Source organism: Armigeres subalbatus, chromosome 1, assembly GCF_024139115.2.
Source record: "Armigeres subalbatus isolate Guangzhou_Male chromosome 1, GZ_Asu_2, whole genome shotgun sequence".
Lineage (NCBI taxonomy): Eukaryota > Metazoa > Arthropoda > Insecta > Diptera > Culicidae > Armigeres > Armigeres subalbatus.
In genome coordinates, this window is record NC_085139.1 from 221,713,708 (window position 1) to 221,730,418 (window position 16,711).

Sequence of the window (16,711 nt, forward strand, 5' to 3'; positions counted from 1 at the left end):
GTCAAAACTCTTTCGGAATTACCTACAAAACTTCCCCTAGAAATTCCTCTGGAAATTATTTAAGGGATTCTCCCGGAAGATCCTGCAGCCATTCTCAAAATTACTACGGTACTTTGCTTAAAATTTCTATAAAAAATCATCCAAAATGCCTTTACCGAGATTTTTTTTCAGGAATACGCAGCAATTTCTTAAAACAATAACCCCGAAAATACTTCGAGAAACTCTCTCACTTTTTATTCCAGAAATTCCTTCATGTGTTTCCAAAAAAATCCATAAAAGTTTCCCCGGAAATTACTTGAAGAACTTCTTCAGAAATCTCTTTTAAAGTTAACCCGAAAAGTTCTTCAAGAATTATACGAGAATTTGTTTCGGAATTCCCACAGAATTTTCTGCAGAAAATTCCTTCAAGTTCTTTTCAGGAAGAATAGGAGTATCCTAAAGGATTTCCTGAAGAATTTCCTAAAGTAATTTTTGAAAAAAATCACGATGGATTTCTTGGTTTGAGTTTGAGTTTCGAAAAATCTTGAAGGATTTGCCTATGGATTTCCTGGAGATATTCACGGAAAAAAAATCCTAGAAGAATATCTGAAACAAATCTAGGAGAAATTTGAAAATAAGAAGTTTTTTGAATGAATTTCCTGAGGAATTTTCAGAGGAAAATATTTATGAATGCCAAAACAAATTTCAAATAAAGTTTTGAAATAATTTCAAATTAAAATACGAAAAAAAAATCTAGTAGAATTTTAGAGGGTGTTCTTAGAGTAATTCCTTAGTTTCCTGAAGAACAAACCCACATTTTCAGAAAAAAAGTATCTTCATGTTTGGCCGAGAATGTTTTAAATAGTGGCCATGTTGCCAACAATTATCCCACGTTGCCATTTTTGGCCAGAGATAAACGCTAGTTGCAGTTTGTGACTAGATCAACATCCAATGATTTAGATTCAAATACTTTATCGACAGACACCAGTGGTACCTCAATTCATCAAGCTGATACCGATCAAGTATATAAAAGTCGGCCCTCCAGGCCTCCTATCAAAAAATCGTTTTTGCAGTTCATAGTCTTTTCGTTAAATATTGTTGTACGAGAAAGGCATAAACGATTCTACAGACGAGAAAATTAAAATCGCTTTGGTGAGGAAGCGTCAATGGAGCCAATAGAATCCCAACGACAGTGACAGTTCAAGACAATCTTAAAGCTTTTCATTTACATAAAAACTATAGGTGGATTCCATAAAATACGTCACGTAAAAATGTTGTGATCCACCCCCAATCGTCACTTTTTGTAGTAACATGCACATGCATGTAGGCACCATTTCAAGAAAAATCTGAGTCATGCTGGACCGTTGTGTACTATATCAAATGTAAATTTGCTTAGAATACAGAGCCTTATATCGAAATTTTGGCTTCCGAGCGGTTTTATAAACATTACACCACTCCCAAATAAATAGAAAAGCAAAAAAAAAATGTTTTGTTCGTTTTTTTTTTGCTTCGATAGTACGTACGCTTCGATAGTACGTACACTAAAATTACGGAGGTGTACGTACTATCGAGGTATGCCTGTAATATTACTAACTGAACTGTTTTTGAAAAAATAATCTCATTTGATTTTCCATAGGATTCCTTATAGAATTTGATAAGATCTTTCCTGTATAATTTCTAAAGGAATTGTCAAAAAATCGTACGGAAACAAATTTTCTGTTGCTTTCTATAGCAATTTCTTTTAGAGTTTCTTGCATAGGTTTTTTTTTCTTTAACTGAAATTCGATTTTCATATTCCCGTTATTTTGCCGGACTCGCGGTTATACCGGACTCGCGGTTTTTTCAAGGTGGAAACAATAAATTACTCTAATTATTTGAAGGTACGAATATGTTGGATATTCTATTACATGTCTTTATTAAAGAGACTTTCAGCCCGAGGTTGGCTCGTCTCCGAGTAACCAGCATTTAATCAATACGGTAGTACCACATTAACACCTAATTACAATAGTTTGATTCTTTTCGTAGTTCCAAAACTTTCGAAAGTCATAGGCAATAGAGACATTGCATGGCTTTCTAGTATGATTCTTCCTTTTTAGAGCATGATGTTCACAGAAAACAGTGAAACTTATAGTATCTTATAGTATAGCCGAATTATTGTTAATGTTCAGCTCTTGGTTTGATCTTAATTAGTAGACTATTTCGAAGAATACCTTCCAGACTAGCTGATGAAGTTTTTCAAATTATCGCAAAATGATGTGAAGACACAATAAGAGAAATACACTAAAAAGAGGGAGCGTTATTTCTAATTTAGGGCGTAAAAAGAGGGAGCGTTATTTGGAATTTTGAGCGTAAAAGGAGGGAGCGCTATTTGGAATTTGGAGCGTAAAAAAAAGTTTGCAATCTTTTAGGTAAGCAAAGTTTGATATTTAACGCAGTTTTAGTCTTCAGATGTGTCTTTTACCTATTTCGGTATTAGGGTCGTCCAAATTATTTCGTTATCATGGTCGTCCCATTGTTTTAGTGCTGAGGCCTTAAGATGTTCTTGGTACGCCAAGAAATCAAGAAGTCATAAGTGGTAAAGATCCTTGATGACGCACAGTAAGACGTTCATCATCATTTTCAATGCTTTAAAGTTTTTCGAGAACCTCCTCCAGAGATCTTCCGACTTGTTTCAACAGTGGTACAACTCCTTTGTGGTACATAGAATAGAATTCGGCCATTGCATAGGCTCATGGTCATCCAAGAAAACTCGGGAATAAGTCTTTAGATCTACACGCATTACCAGAGATCTTTCAGATTGCTCAAAAAGTGGTACAAGCCCTTTGGGGTACGAAGAATAGAATGCGTCTATTGCATAGGTTCACGGTCATCCAAGAAAACTCTGGAATATGCTTTAAGATCTACATACGTAACCACCCCAGTAACATGTTGGTTTTATAATGGTTTTAAGGCAATCTTGTATAGTAAATAATGGCCTTCAAGAGCGCTATTAATCTAAAAATGTTACTTGGGCAGAGCTAATTCGGCTTGTTTAAAAAGTGGTACAAGCCCTTTATGGTATATAGAATAAAATGCATCCATTGCATACGTTCATGGTCATCCAAGAAAACCATGGAATAGGCCTTAAGATCTACACGCGTAACCAGAGATCTTTCGGCTAGTCTAAAAAGTGGTACCCCCCCCCTTTGAGGTACATAGAATAGAATGCGTCCATTGCATAGGTTCATGGTCATCTAAGAAAACTCTGAAATATGTTTTAAGATCTACACACGAAACCAAAGACCTTTCGGCTGGTTTCAAAAGTGGTACAACCCCTTTGAGGTATATAGAATAGAATGCATCCATTGCATAAATTCATGCTCATCCAAGAAAACTCCGAAAAAGGCCTTAAGATCTACACGCGTATCTAGAGATCTTTCGAATTGTTTCAAAAGAAGCATATGCCCTTTGTGGTAAATCATCATAGACCTTTTAGATCTACACGCATAATCAGAGATCTATTGGCTTGTTTAAAAAACGGTAAATGTTTTTTGTGGTATATAGAATAAAAAGCATCCATAGTTTGATGGTCATCCAAAAAAACCCATGCTAAACCAGAGATAAATCAACCTGTTTTAAATGTGGTACTTGTCCCTTGTGGTCCATAGAATAAAATGCGTTCATGGCATATGCTAATGGCCATCCAAAAATTTATGAAGTAAGGCATCTAGGCTTACACGAATAACTATAATAACACGGTACATGATCTTCGCTATATTAGCCCGTTTTTTTTCCTTTCGTTTTAGGCGTCAAGTTATCTCGTTCCAATTTATTCACATTTTGCATTTCCAAGGAATAAACAGTTTTGTACGTGATATGAATGAAGTTTGTATACTACCTGGAACCCATGACAACAAGAACTACTTGGAATGCGAATATATCAAAATGAGGTTGCATACCTTGTCAATAACTGCCTAGAGCTAATGACAATAATTTGAACTATTTGGAATGCAAACATGTACCAACAGGCTCCCGTGCGGGGTTAATCTGCAAATCATAACTGTATCGAGTTCATACATAGTTCCTAGTTCCATGGAAATAACTAAAGCTACTTGGAATGCATACATTCACTCAGATGAGGTTGCACAATTTGTTATTTTTTGATTAATGGCTCCATCACGAAGGTTATTCAGCAGGCCCTGACTCTACGAAGTTCGTAGATTACTTCGAACCCATGACAATAACTAGCACCGAATGCGAACATATACAGTATTGGCAGATTTTGTCATTCTCCGATTTTGTCTACCCTGATTTTGTCGAGCTCGATTTTACCACGTTTTCGACCCGATATTTTCACCAAAAAATTTTATAATTTTTTTCTGTCGTTTCTATTGTTTTCAAATAATACCGCAAACAACAATAATTTTCATGAAATAACTTTCACCGTCTGTGGTTTATTATGGATCATTACAGAGAATCTGTCAAGAATTTTGTAAGCCTCTTCGACAAGAAATTACGGGTTCCTTTCAGGTATTTTGCCTTTTTCTATTTCATCCACCCAAAATTTACTAGGATTGAAAAAATCGGGATATTACTGAACCAAAAAGGGGTCACAAAAAGTGTTTAATGCTCAATAACTACGTCCATTAAAGAGCCCACTACAACAAAAAGAACTACTTTAAAGACAAACATATACCAAGAAGGGGTCACACATTTTATTTATTTTCAAATAACTTTTAATTTATTTTCAAATAACTTTTTAAAATCTGATTAAAAATAATCAAAATACACCGTCTAAAGGCGATCTTGGGCATTAGAGGATTAAGTTGTTTGCAGCTTTATTTTCAAGTATGAAAAGTTGAAAAAATGGGAGGTAAAATATCGGGTTAAAGACGTAATAAAAGCGTGATTTGAAAAAATCGGATCATCAATATGTATATCGGATGACTACAAATCATTTGCGGAAATACCATATGAGTATATCACCAAAACTGGAATTTTGTCTCTCTCGTATACAAAGTATACGTAAAAACTATATGTTCGCTCCTAAATCAAACTTTTTATAAAAACCCCGGAGACCCATAGTGCTATATACCAATCGATTCATATTGCACTATGGGTTCGGAGGTTAAAAATGCATTCAACACAGAATCCAGTCCCGTTGTTTCCTATTTGAAATTAGTCAGTTCACACTATGACCTCGGAAGTTATGGCCAAAACATATTTTATTTACAGAAAAATCATCTAACGAAATATTACTCATTTTTTGGCCCTCATCGTTCACCGATTTTCTCGCAATAAGTTTCACTCATTCCTATTGAAAATTGTCCAGATCGAACTATGGGCTCCGAAGTTATGGACAAAATTTAGTTTTTACTCAAAAAATGCGTAAATAATCTTAAATTTTTACAAAAATGTTATAAATTATTCTTGTTGATTTGCAGTTGTTAAAAGCTTAATGCCTTAAAATATTATTCCAACAGTGACTTGTTTGATGCTGATTGCATAGGCCAAACTTGTTTTTCTAAAATGTAATGAAAGTCTATTCAGATTAAAGCTCGTAACTTGCCATAAATAATCAACTATGCAACTGAATAGGCACTCAAAATAGTGTTATATGCATTCTCTATATTTTGAAAGTACTGTGGATTTTGAATAGATTTTGGAAATTATATATGAATTTAGAAAATTATATATTAACTTAAATTTTTCATTTTTTACTTCTATTTGTAATTATTAAAAAAACGCATTCAGGCTTTTGATTGATTATTTTTTGCACAATTTCACTTAATAAAATGTTATTTTCAATTTTTATCAACGTTATTGTCATAGTATCATTCCACAAACAAATATGTACAAGAAACAGTAATGACACGATTTCTGACATGTCCAAGTTTTGACTGCCGCTGGAATGAATTTTGAATGTTTATAGAGGAAGAATTGAAAATTATCAAATTTTTTAGAAGTCTATTTTACAATCACGAACATGTGTCCGGAACAACGTACCGTATATACATTTTCAGCTCTAAGCCATGAATTGCTGTTTGTGCTGTTTAGACCTCCCTAATGATCTTTTCTCGTTACATATTATAATGAACGAGGAAGGCATCACCACCAATAGGTGGGATAATCTGTTTATTTTATTCGTTTCTTCTATCTCGCAGCTCTGGCGAAAATTTTAACTTTAAAACATAATATTTTGTAATGTCAAGAAACCAGAAGCGACGACTAAGAGATTGATGGAAAACTGAGAGAATCGATTAAAAAATCACAGAGATAAAGCCAATTGAAGATTTAGTTACACCTTTTTCTACACGAATGAATCTGTGTTAGTTTTTTTAGCGGATGTATCCTAGTGTTAACTAGCCCGTTCTCTAATCAAATTTTATTGCGACCTTAAATTGTTTGACATTTCCCACCCCAAATTTATTCGAGCAATGGAAAATTCTGGCGTATCTGATAAACCTGCCGTTAGCTGTACGGCTACAAAGGAAATGCAAACTCAAGTTTGTATATAAGTACTAAGCTTAAAATAATTATTTATTCTAAATACTGAAATAATATGTTAAAATATTCAAGACATGTTCGAAAGATGAATTGATCAATTAATTCGAACTCTTTAGTGTAAATACTTTTATAGCCATGCTTTTTAAACATGCCATAAACAATTTTAAGACACTCCTCAGGAAACAAAAAGCATGAAAGTGATTCAAGTGCAAGGCAATATTTAACTAATACTTAATTGATACTCTGTTTCAGAATCGAATTACGAACTAATTAAGGTCGAAGCTGCTAATTACTTTTTTCTGTATTAATATAAACAACTTCATTTTTTTAAATTATTTAACCCGCGAACAAATAATGACTCGCATCTTTCGGTCTACGCAACCGCAGTACGGTACGATGGAGTACCTAGTACCTTATAACTGGGAATTATCCATACATATCAGCACTACTGCATCGGCCACGGATGGATTCGCAATGAACGAAAAGCAGTCAGCGAGGCAACAGTTACCTCTTTACTACGGTAGTTAACATCCGTAGCAGCAAACGAAACGCATGTCAAAAGCACGAAAAATGTGCCGAACGAACAGACACTGCTGTCGGGAATAACGAACGACCCGAAAGCAAATAAATGAAACTGTCTTACAACGTCACCCGAGAGCAGCGTTACCTCTCGTATGATTGCGTGTATGCGACTGTCGCATATGAACCGATAGCACGGCTGTCATGGTTGAACAAAGGCGACAATCATTGGTGGGCTGTAATGATGCGGTACATTTGGAAAGCCTGGCAAGGAAACAGTTGACATTTTGAAAATATCCTTGCTGACTTTACAGTTCGGATCTAAATACGAGTATTTGTCAAAATGCAAAACGTTAAGTTGATTTTATTGGCTTCTTAAATTTAAACCAGCTGGTTTTGATGATGATCGCTCTGAATCGACTTTAGACTTTTATCACACCTTATTATCATCTTCAAGTTTTCATCGGTGATCTATTGCACTGCCATCTACCTCCTACCTAATTTGAACGCATTTTGAAGTACAGTATGAAATTGAATGCCGAAGTTGTTAAAATTTTTCAAGAAATTTTCGTTAAAAATTCAAAATTCGTCGAAACTTCCGAAACGTTCTATGGATATTTAATTTTTTTTTTTAATTTTAAATTTTATGAACTTTTTCAATGATTCTCATAAAATTTTTTTTTGACAATCTAACCTCTAATATTAACCAAATTTTAGATTTTTTTTGAAATTTTTCAACAATTCTTTTCAAGTTTCGATTAAATTTATTAAAATTCTGAATTTTAAAAACTGCTAAAGCTTCATTTATTTATTTTTATTTTAAACAAAAAAATTTGAAGAGGAAAAAACCAACTGCTAATCGGATAAATTTATTTATTTAAATTATCGGATAATTATTTTAGAAGAAAGTTTGAAATTAAAAAATCCAAACCAAAATCTTTATTTCTACTCCAATGTATTGGAAAATTTAATAAGAGTTTTAAACCATGTTTTATGCAATGTGTTTGTCATCCACCGATTTTATTAAAATTTTGAACGAGGTTGAACGTACTCTGCGTTGCTGCGCCGCACTCTAGATCGGTTTAGGTACGTTACTTCTAGATTTCTTCAAATCCAACAGCTTTTTCGCATTTTCGTAATTTTCAGACTATCCCATGGGTAATATATGTCTTTCTTTATATACGTAAAGGCTATATTTTCACTGCAAAACCAAACTTTTGATAGAATGTTCGGAGACGCATAGTGTTATATAACAATCGACTCAGCTCGTCGAATTGAGGTGATGTCTGTGTGTGTATGTGTTTAACATTTTGTAGACACACTTTTTTGGAACTTAGCATTGACCGAACAAGTTCCGTTTGACTGAGAATCCTGTCCTATTGTTTGCTATTGAAAATTGGCCAGTTTTTGACAGTTTTTTTTTTCAATATTGGAAATCTCCTTTAAAATATAAAAAAATATGTTTTAGCTTTTGATGAAATTTGTCGACAACTAGCCTCAAAATTTTGGGTTTAATTTTTGATATTTTCAACGTAAGTTTTAAATTCCTTTATCTACTTTCTAATACAGTAATATCCAGATTTTGAATTGGTGAATTTTGACAAAATCGGATTTTTTTCTTCAAATTTTTCAAAATTAAATCGGGACGTGATCAAATCGGGACGAAAACGTGTTAAGATCAAGGGTAGACAAGAGTGGCAAAATCGGGTCGACACTGTACTTTGAATTATATTTTTTTTATGTATTCAATTGTTTAAGACAAACTTGAAGATCATTTTAAAAATTTGCTGTCAACAATTTTATTACAATTTAATTTGGATTTTTTTTCATTTCGTTGCATTTTTCTACAATTTTTTCCAATTGTCTAAAAAGGATTTGATATAATTTGACTAATTTTAAATAAATAAAAGTTTTTAATAAGAATTAAATTTTCAGGTTTCTCAAAAAATATTACCATTTTAGATAAAATTTTGAATTTTCCAAGTTTTGATTGAACTTAAAATCTCGCAAAAAATATTCATTTTTTCAAATTTTATCATCGATTGTTGGAAAATTCTCATTCAATTCTTAGACTTCTACAAAAAAATATCTAAATAATAAAATAAATTTCATAACGATATTCTGGATTGTAATTCCAACTTTTTTTTTTCAGCGAGGTTTTTAGAGATTTTTGGTAAATGAGCAGTTCTTGAAAGGAGGCTTCCGGGACTCTTGAAAGGAGGCTTCCAGGCCTCTTGAAAGATGCCTTTCGGGCCTTTTGGAAGGAGGCTTCCGAGCCTCTTGAGATGGGACTTCCGAGCCTCTTGAAAGGAGGCTTCCGAGCCTCTCGACAGGAGGCTTTCGAGTCCCTTGAAAAGGAGGCTTTCGAACCTCTTGAGAGGAGGCTTCCGAGCCTCTTGAAAGGATGCTTCCGAGCCTCTTGAAAGGAGGCTTCCGAGCCTCTTGAAAGGAGGCTTCCGAGCCTCTTGAAAGGAGGCTTCCGAGCCTCTCGAAAGGAGGCTCTGAGCCTCTTGAAAGGAGGCTTCCTGAGCCTCTTGAAAGGAGGCTTCTGAGCCTCTTGAAAGGAGGCTTCTGAGCCTCTTGAAAGGAGGCTCTGAGCCTCTTGAAAGGAGGCTTCTGAGCCTCTTGAAAGGAGGCTTCAGAACTCTTGAAAGGAGGCTTCTGAGCCTCTTGAAAGGAGGCTTCTGAGCCTCTTGAAAGGAGGCTTCTGAGCCTCTTGAAAGGAGGCTTCTGAGCCTCTTGAAAGGAGGCTCTGAGCCTCTTGAAAGGAGGCTCTGGAGCCTCTTGAAAGAAGGCTTCTGAGCTCTTGAAAGGAGGCTCTGAGCCTCTTGAAAGGAGGCTTGAGCCTCTTGAAAGGAGGCTTCTGAGCCTCTTGAAAGGAGGCTTCTGGAGCCTCTTGAAAGGAGGCTTCTGAGCCTCTTGAAAGGAGGCTTATGAGCCTCTTGAAAGGAAGTTTCCTGAGCCTCTTGAAAGGAGGCTTCCTGAGACTCTTGAAAGGAGGCTTCTGAGACTCTTGAAAGGAGGTTTCAAGCCTCTTGAAAGGCGGCTTCCACGCCTCTTGAAAGGAGGTTTTCAAGCCTCTTGAAAGGAGGTTTCCAAGCCTCTTGAAAGGAGGTTTCCAAGCCTCTTGAAAGGAGGTTTCCAAGCCTCTTGAAAGGAGGCTTCCAAGCCTCTTGAAAGGAGGTTTCCAAGCCTCTTGAAAGGAGGTTTCCAAGCCTCTTGAAAGGAGCTTTCCAAGCCTCTTGAAAGAAGGCTTCCGAGACTCTTCAAAGGAGGCTTCCGAATCTCTTGAAAGGAGGCTTCCGAGTCTCTCGAAAGGAGGCTTCCGAGCCTCTTGAAAGGAGGCTTCCGAGCCTCTTGAAAGGAGGCTTCTGAGCCTCTTGAAAGGAGCCTTCGGAGCCTCTTGAAAGGAGCCTTCAGAACCTCTTGAAAGGAGGCTTCTGAGCCTCTTGAAAGGAGGCTTCCGAGCCTCTTGAAAAGAGGCTTCTGAGCCTCTTGAAAGAAGGCCCGAGCCTCTTGAAAGGAGGCTTCCGAGCCTCTTGAAAGGAGGCTTCCGAGCCTCTTGAAAGGAGGCTTCCGAGCCTCTTGAAAGGAGGCTTCCGAGCCTCTTGAAAGGAGGCTTACGAGCCTCTTGAAAGGAAGTTTCCGAGCCTCTTGAAAGGAGGCTTCCGAGACTCTTGAAAGGAGGCTTCCGAGACTCTTGAAAGGAGGTTTCCAAGCCTCTTGAAAGGAGGTTTCCAAGCCTCTTGAAAGGAGGTTTCCAAGCCTCTTGAAAGGAGGTTTCCAAGCCTCTTGAAAGGAGGTTTCCAAGCCTCTTGAAAGGAGGCTTCCAAGCCTCTTGAAAGGAGGTTTCCAAGCCTCTTGAAAGGAGGTTTCCAAGCCTCTTGAAAGGAGGTTTCCAAGCCTCTTGAAAGAAGGCTTCCGAGACTCTTCAAAGGAGGCTTCCGAATCTCTTGAAAGGAGGCTTCCGAGTCTCTTGAAAGGAGGCTTCCGACCCTCTTGAAAGGAGGCTTCCGAGCCTCTTGAAAGGAGGCTTCCGAGCCTCTTGAAAGGAGGCTTCTGAGCCTCTTGAAAGGAGGCTTCTGAGCCTCTTGAAAGGAGGCTTCTGAGCCTCTTGAAAGGAGGCTTCTGAGCCTCTTGAAAGGAGGCTTCCGAGCTTCTTGAAAGGAGGATTCTGAGCCTCTTGAAAGGAGGCTTCTGAGCCTCTTGAAAGAAGGCTTCCGAGCCTCTTGACAGAAGGCTTCCGAGCCTCTTGAAAGAAGGCTTCCGAGCCTCTTGAAAGGAGGCTTCTGAGCCTCTTGAAAGGAGGCTTGGAGCCTCTTGAAAGGAGGCTCTGAGCCTCTTGAAAGGAGGCTTCTGAGCCTCTTGAAAGGAGGCTCTGAGCCTCTTGATAGGAGGCTTCCTGAGCCTCTTGATAGGAGGCTCTGAGCCTCTTGAAAGGGGACTTCTGAGCCTCTTGATAGGAGGCTCTGAGCCTCTTGAAAGGAGGCTTCTGAGCTCTTGAAAGGAGGCTCCTGAGCCTCTTGAAAGGAGGCTTGAGCCTCTTGAAAGGAGGCTTTGAGCCTCTTGAAAGAAGGCTCTGAGCTCTCTTGAAAGGAGGCTTCCTGAGCTCTCTTGAAAGGAGGCTCTGAGCCTCTTGAAAGGCGGCTTCGGAAACCTTTTGAAAGGAGGCTTCCGAGCTCTTGAAAGGAGGCTCTGAGCCTCTTGAAAGGAGGCTTCTGAGCCTCTTGAAAGGAGGCTTCCGAGCCTCTTGAAAGGAGGCTTCCGAGCCTCTTGAAAGGAGGCTTCCGAGCCTCTTGAAAGGAGGCTTCCGAGCCTCTTGAAAGGAGGCTTCCGAGCCTCTTGAAAGGAGGCTTCCAAACCTCTTGAAAAGAAGGCTTCCGAGACCTTTTGAAAGGAGGCTTCCGAGCCTCTTGAAAGGAGGCTTCCGAGCCTCTTGAAAGGAGGCTTCCGAGCCTCTTGAAAGGAGGCTTCCGAGCCTCTTGAAAGGAGGCTTCCGAGCCTCTTGAAAGGAGGCTTCCGAGCCTCTTAAAGGAGCCTTCCGAGCCTCTTGAAAGGAGGCTTCCTTCCTGACGATTTAACTCGCGAACGGATTGACCGATTTGCAAGATTTCTTCCCTAATCGATTCGTTCTGGGATCCGTAAGGTTTATATTTACAAAAAGTTGGTGAATTTAACGGGGAAATGTAAAAAATCATTAGAATACTATTTTAGGTCAGCTGTTGAGGAAAACAAAACAAACGCACGGAAATTGATCTAGAGTGCGGTGCTGCAAATAGTTCATTGTGACATTTGCAACACCCGGGCAAAGCTGGGTTTCTTTCCAAGTATTTAAAAAAAGTTCAATGAATGTCTTGACATTTTTATTTCCAATTTTGGCAAAATAGACGAATTTTTTTTTTGATTTTTATTTATTAGGAAAATTTCTACAACTTTTACAAGAATTGGGTTGTTTAGCCCTTTCAGGACGGATGGGTCAATTTTGCCCAGCGGGCATATAAAACCCATCCGTCCTGAAAGGGTTAGCAAAAAATATATGAGTTTTTTTTATAGTTGAACATAAACAGCATGGTTTTCTGATCTTTTGATTTAGGAAATTTAAAAACATCGGTACTCCTAACCCAATTGAAATTTTTTACTGACCGTTTTTAATTATCGACCATTTTTTTTAAACCTATTTTTTTTTATCTGATCAATGATTTTTCACGTTTATGAATTTTGAATTTTTTTATTTTTTTTATTTAGGTAGGGGAAAGGACGGCTTTGGCAGGTTTTGTTCTATTATTGGCAAGGGGGTTTTTGTCGACCAAATTTTATGAAATTTGGCCACAATATTTTTTGATATGCAAAGAATGTTTAGGCCAAATTTAAGCCTAGTCAGTCATAAAAATCCCCCTGCCAATAATAGAACAAAACCTGCCAAAGCCGTCATTCCCCCTATGACATTTTTTAAAGGAAATATTTTAATTTTTTTGATGAGTGTTTTTGAATGTTGGACAAAGTTTTTTGTTGGAATTTGGAAAAAAAAATTGAATGCAATTTTTAGCAAATTATGCTCAACTTTTTTGAAAACTTTCACCTGTTCTTTTAATTTTTGGTAAGATTTGCCGACAATAGTTGTTTAGAGTTTTTTTGTTTTTTAGTTTTCAGACAGAATCTTTGCGATTTTCGACAGAATTTTCAACACTGGATTTAAATTTTCAATGAAATTTTTGAATTTTATTTTATGAAATAGTCGAAGAATTTATTCTACGTTTGTCAATGATGATATTGACATTAAATTTGGAATTAATAAAACCATCTATTTTGAAAGTCTCAATAATAAGGACACAAAAAAACCTTCTACGACAGTTTTGAGATAATTTGATGATTTTCCTCAATTGTGTGAAATTATTACTCAAGTTTTTGAAATTTGTTATGGGTTATTGGATGATTAAAGAAATAGAGCGTGGTTCTTGAAGTTTAAATCTAAATGAATAAAAATTAGTTTAGGTTCCCTTCCTGACGATTTTACTCACGAACGGGTTAACCGTTTTGCAAAACTTTCTCTCTAATCGATTCGTCTTGGGATCCGTAAGGTTTGTATGTACAAAAAATGTTGGAGAAATGTAAAAAGCATCAGTAGAATGCAACTTTGGGTCAGTGGTTGAGAGAAACAAAATAATAGCACGGAAATTGATCTAGAGTGCGGTGCTGCAAATAGTTCAGTAGGATGACATTTGCAACACGAACACCCATGCAAAACTGGGTATTTTCGCTAGTTTTTTAATGAAAGTATTGACAATTTTCACGTTTTTTTGAGAGTTTTGAATGCATCAGCCAGATTTTTTGAAATTTTTCATCGAAGTTTTGATGTTTCGTGGATATACTTTAAACGTTTAATAAATTTTTAATGTTTTCAAATTTTTCGTTGAACTTTTTTAGCTTCTACATGATTTTATCGATTTTTTTGAAACTATGGATAGGTTAATTGTAAATCCTCGAAATAAAAAAAGTCTTGGGAGTTTTAATTATACCCAACGATTTTTTTTTAATTTTAAATTGAAATTCTTTGAGTTTTTTAATTCCTAAATTTTTTTTTGAAATTTCAACAATTAAAAAAATAAAAATAAATATGAATTGATGAAAATAACGAAATCTATCCTCCTAAAGTGCTGTTTTGACCTCTCTAATGTGTTTTCTCATTACATTTTGCAATACACGAGAAAGACAGAAAGGCTTTTGAAATATTCTCAATTTTATTAACAAATTTGAAATTAACAAAGATTATTTTTGTTTTTTTTTTTAGTTTTTTGATGTAAATTCTTTATAAAATCTTTAATCAAATTCATGAAGTTCGGATCAGATTTCATGACACTATGTTTACAGTTTTAATAGCTGAAGGATATTCCTTGAAGTATTTTTTACTTCGAAATCTCATCAGCTTCGTTTCTTTTCCCGAGCTGTACGCCTCCGATTCTGTTTTCTACTAAGATTCGCCGAAGGATGGAAAATATTGTGCAGCAAACAAACGTCATGCTTTTTTCGCCAAAATTCAGTTTTTTTTTTCTTGCGTTCTGAATCTGGGAACAATTATCCTATCACTGATAGGATCTAACATCAACTTCTCACCTACTCAACAACGTCGCGGAATATAGCCAACTGTCTTCACTCAGTCCTATGATCTCCGTTTTTTTGTGGAATGTGTGATGACTTTGAAACTTGAACTATTGATTGACAATCTTATTTTCCATTAGAATTAATACAATGTTCTCTGTGTTGGAATCTCTCTGTTTGAAACGAAACTTCTTATATCGATCGAAAGCAAATATCCGCCCCGGTCGTCGTAAAAATCCAATATATCATATTTCCTCGCAAAAAAAAGATGCAAGAGAACATATACACCTACATTTTATTATCATTTTTTTTCGAAAAAAGCAAATTTATGTTCCACCCGGATTATATACTACCGCCACCCATCTCCGCCCAAGACAACCGAGACCAAAACGAGGAAAAACAGATCCCGAACATCGGGGTCGGTAGCTGGAAAATTTTTATTTTCTCGTAAAAACCCAGATTAATCCACCTAGCGGTGATGGCGCCTTTCTCGCGTAAAAAGGTAATAAATGTAGCCTTTACGCTTACACCTCGATGATGTACAAGAAAGGCAAAACAGTTACACCGTCTAATGTAATGATAGAAAATTTACACTAGTAGACGACAGATGGCGCTGCCAAAAGTTTCTCGAATTTCCTATGTTCGAATTTTGACTCTCGGACAATTTAGTACTATGTACATAGTACTATGAAACTGAACGAAGAGCATACTTACGCCTAAATGCGTGCAGCACGAGCATCTTTATAGTACGATGAAACTTTTAATGGGAAGCCACGGATAAAATATTCATAGATGCAAGGCATTTTTCATAACACATTATTGTTCTATGTGACTATGTCTCATCACCATTTTAATATTTTCTAGTTTTTGCAATTTGCAATTATTATGAAATTCAATAGTGATCAACAGCGTTTTAGTCTCTGTCGGATGCAACTTGTTGCAAGAAAATCGATTAAGAGTTTCTATGTGAAAATTTGGCTAATGTTTTTTATGGCATTTTGTGCACACACACACGCACACACATACACACACACACACGCACACACGGACAGACAGACATTTGTTCAGCTCATCGAGCTGAGTCGAATGGTATATAACACTATGGGTCTCCGGGACTTCTATCAAAAGTTCGATTTTGGAGTGAAATGATAGCCTTTCGGTACAACTTAGTTGTACGAGAAAGGCAAAAAAGCTGTTTCTATCGGGTTGTTCCGAGTTGGGCGCCAACTACCTTCCCGCTCTCTTTTCTGAATCTTGGGATAAAATGGAAATGCTGTTTTTTCGAGAATTTTCCCTCCGCTTCCCACGATCCAAACGTCCCCCTGGTTTTGCTTTTTAATGGTCGATCACCGCTATTTAGGAGTTTCCTTCGAAGAAGGAAAATTTCCTTTCACAATAATCCGAGTAATTCAATGGCAAACGAAATTTGGACAGAAGAAGTGTTTGACCTCTAATCAGGCATTAAATTGGAAATTACTTTTTTCGAATTTCGGATTGAAACCGAAAGAGTGCTCCACAAGAATAATCGAAAGCACTATTCGACCTCGCGGTTTCATCTATAACTAGTGGGGCGACCACTCCTCTTCAGATAACAACTTAACGCGTTTTAAGTAACGACGAAAGGATGATTCAGCGTAAAAAGTTCAAATGCCGATATAAAAGGGTCAATAAAAGAAGCGACGTCGAGCGAGGAGAAAATGAATTTCATCGAATTTGAGACCGACAAAAACCAAAATCGGGGCCGCGCGGCTGGAATGACGCGCGTCCATCCGTGCAGGAATATTACTCACCACGCACATCATTGAAGTGGATTTGATTGAGTTGGAAAAAGAGTCGGGTTTAGATGATTTGTATGGCAAAAATTGAACTTAAATCGAGTTTTCGATGTGGTTTGTTCGAAAACGCGAACAATTTTGGTGTACCAAATGGGTTTTGACGTTTCCCCCTGAAATGGGATCTTCTTCAGGGTCCCAACCGATATGTTCTACACAAATAATATTACTTACCGATTAAATCATGGGCAAGCGTGCAATTGGACTCCTTCAGCCGGCAACGACATAAGCTTTATGAGATCTGAAATGAAATAATTGAGAAGAAAAGATGATTAATGGGTATCGTTTGAATGTTATTG

The 16,711-nt window shown here is 36.8% G+C and overlaps 1 protein-coding gene across 2 annotated transcripts in view; it reads right to left on the minus strand.

The window, feature by feature from the left end:
• Nucleotides 1–16,711, minus strand: part of LOC134205802 (uncharacterized) — a 117,196-nt gene that overhangs the window by 26,250 nt on the left and 74,235 nt on the right. For both annotated transcript variants that reach the window (XM_062681397.1, XM_062681396.1), the window contains one exon: nt 16,587–16,653. The gene's annotated coding sequence lies outside the window, so the exon portion shown is untranslated. The remainder of the gene's footprint in view (nt 1–16,586; nt 16,654–16,711) is intronic.